Here is a 3,289-nt window from a genome sequence, read left to right on the forward strand (position 1 = left end):
GAATATAAACTCCCTCCAGAAAAAGGAACAAACTTCCCATCTCTTCCCATCCTTGCTGCTACACGGGTCGCTGTGCTGGGTAAAGGGCAGTTAGAACATCCCCAAGTCACTCGATTCATTAAACGTGACAATTTATTACATTGAAATCAATGCACAAATATAGTGTTTTGCACATGTCAAAGACATGCCAGGAAAAAACGAGGTCTTGCTGTGCCATCTTTAATTCCTCTCATTGTTGATTTAATCCAAGATGATAACAAACAAGCCGAGTTTGTGCTCTCCATTTGCAGCTCTCCGAGAGCATGACAGCCCAGCTCTGCAGACCCCAATGGCTCTTGAGCTTTATTTCCAGATAAAAGGGGACAGCAAACAAATCCCCAGCTCTGTCCTGACAACCAGCACCTTCCAGCATCGCCCTTTGCACGTGTATTCCCTACACCCTCACCAGAGGGGTGCAGCATCCAACCTCACCGAGCTTTGGGAAGGGAAAACCTGGACATGAGGCAGAGCTTTGGCTGAGTGGGGGCTGGAAGGCTGTGGAACATGGAGCATTCCCTGTGGTTTGGGAGAGCTGAGGTGAGAAAGTCAAACCAGGTGAGGGAATAGAGAAAATGCAAAGAAAAAGAGGAAGGGGACAGGGTGAATTTTGCAGATCTGGCACAACTGAGACGAGACAGCCATACCTGGAAAATACATCACCTGCGTTTGCAGATGACTTGAAGAGACAAGTACCTCTTACTGTCCATCCTCCCTCGCTGAAAAACATAAGCACACGTGTTTACTTTCAAGACATTTCTTAGTGTGGAGAGGGCTTGAAAATGTCACATGTGTGACAAAAGGGCTCTGCTGCATTTCCTGCTCTATCACTTGGCCACTTGGTGATGAAGAGCTGCTTTTGCTGTCGGTAATCGAGACTGTGCCATCAGTCTGCAGAGCGGGGATCTGCGGCTTGCTGCAAACAGCTGCTGGAACTGTCGTCGTTCCTCGTGATGCAGGCTCTGCATGTGCAGAACACAACTCTCAGCAGCGCAAGCCATGCTCGTGACATAAACCAAGTTTAAGCTGCAGGCAGCCCCTCCGAGGGAGCTCAAATCTGTGGTCACCTCGCTAAACAGTTGGCCCTGAACCCATGCACGATGGTGGTTTTATTCTTGCGGCCAGACCCGGTTCAAAACAACTGAAGTGAATCCACAGAGTGCAGGACAGAAAGGAGAAACTGCAGGTATTTCCTCCACGAACCAACTGCAGCCGTGTCTGCAAAAAAACAAGAGGCAGCCGGTAAAGTCACTTGAAGCTTTCAAAGCGTCTGAGGCCACACAGTAAGGTTTTCATTTACCAAGGTCTGGTGCCACCAAAGCTCCTTGAGACCTGCAGAGCAAACGTGAAATCCTGAGATGTGGCACTGCTGGGTTCCTGCTGACAGGAGAAATACTCCGGCCCTACAAGCCTGAGCATCGCATCAAGCCAGACCCTCACAGTTTGCTCCAGCACGAGCGGTGTCTTGTGCTGGAATAAGGATAAACTTTACAGGATTGTTTCCTTAACCCCTGCAGAATATTGTATGTTTTGAAGTTATAGCTAAAAAACAAACACACAAACAAGGAAAACACAGGGGTTCTTGTTCTTCACAGCGTTGCTCTGAGCACAGTTTTGTAGGATTGGTGTAAAGCCGTGAACACGGCAAGCTCGGAACACTCCCATTTCTCACTTGGTGTGACTGTAAACAACCGCCCAGCGATGGAAAATCCCAGCGTGGCAGGGCCCGCGCCGGCAGGACCGCGTGGCCAGGAACAACAGACAGGCAGCTGGTGACAAATCCGCAAGTGAAGTTTTAGGGATGCAAAGTTCTCAGTCGCACGGTGCTGGGTGTGAGGGTTTCCCAGTACGATCTTTCAGGACTCTAATGAGAATTTACACAGTTAAAGCCTCAAGCACCAGGATGAAAATACGGTCACTGAGTGTGTAAATCTGTGCGTGGGGCTCTGAGCTCCCGTCTCTAACAGAGCGAAGCGCGGGGCAGTTGTAAGGATGGGCTGTGCCGCTCTGGGCTTCCCCACCATACCTGGAGTAATGAACTTGGACTGGAAACATGAAACAGTAATAAGACCACGTATTTCATCTGGTACCGGTCGTAATTTTTAGATGTTTCTTTCGTGTGGTGTGCAGTCGCTAGGGCAGGAGTTCAGAGACAGGCTCACTTTGCTCACTGTGCATCAGTTCTCCTTTCTGCTGAGGAAACCATCAAATTTCCCTGTGACTATTTCAGTGGTTTTGCAAAGGGACGCGTCCTGCGGTCCCCAGTGTGACAAACCGTGGGTCTATTCCAATGTCCTTTGAAAGGAATTTGCCCCTGACTTCCACGGGGCAGGACCAGGCTCTCCGTGTTTGCTGTCACGGGCGTTAAGAGCAGGATATAGCCTTGGATTTACGTTAATTAGCATGTGTAATAAAACAAACAAACACCTCACTGCTCTCAGCGTGGCGTCTGGTGAGATGCCCATGAGGGTCCTATCTCCCGGGTCTCGGGCTGAGCTGTGCACCCAAGGAGGGGTTGTTCAGTTATATCAGTATAAACCTGGAGTTATTTATCAATTATAGAGGTGTGTTTAACTGACAGAAGGAGCAAACCTGAATATCCCACAGTAAAAAGGATGAGTTCTGAAGCAGCAGATGCATCCTAGAAAGCTTCATAATTCAACCTTCAAATTTAGATTTTTTTTTGAATTTGGGGGCGGGGGGAAGTTTTGCTGCTTGCAAGCAGAAAATGAGTCAATGATGAACGAGATTTGTATTATTTTTAATCCCTCAGAAGCCACAATCTACATTAACCTTCAACCTTCAAGTGGAGAGAAATAGTGGTTGGAAAAAAAAAAAAAGGCCAGGCAGATTTTTCCTTGGCGGCATCCAGGAAAAAAAAAAAAAGATCTTTTATTCTAAAATTATCAACAGGTATTTTCCATCGAAATTAGCTGGGGGAGACAGGGAATAAATGAGAGGTGAAACCCGGTTTGAGGAGAGGGGGGAGGCGGGAAAGCAGCGACACTCGGGCCACTCTGAGGACGCGTCCGCCTTTCTCCTGACAGGGGCCGGCGGCCGCGGCCCCCCCGCCGCCCGGCGCGGGCACCGCCGATTTAATGAGAACTTGTGCCAAAACTTTCCGAAGTTAATTAAAACACCCCCCTTTCCGCCCCCCCCCCTTCCCCGCCGCCCGCCCTCCCCTCCCCGCCCGGCTCCTCTCCCGGCGGCGTCCCTGAGGGGAGCTCCATTGTCTGGGAGGGGATGGCCGCGG

The sequence above is a fragment of the Patagioenas fasciata genome, chromosome 17 (assembly GCF_037038585.1).
Source record: "Patagioenas fasciata isolate bPatFas1 chromosome 17, bPatFas1.hap1, whole genome shotgun sequence".
NCBI lineage: Eukaryota > Metazoa > Chordata > Aves > Columbiformes > Columbidae > Patagioenas > Patagioenas fasciata.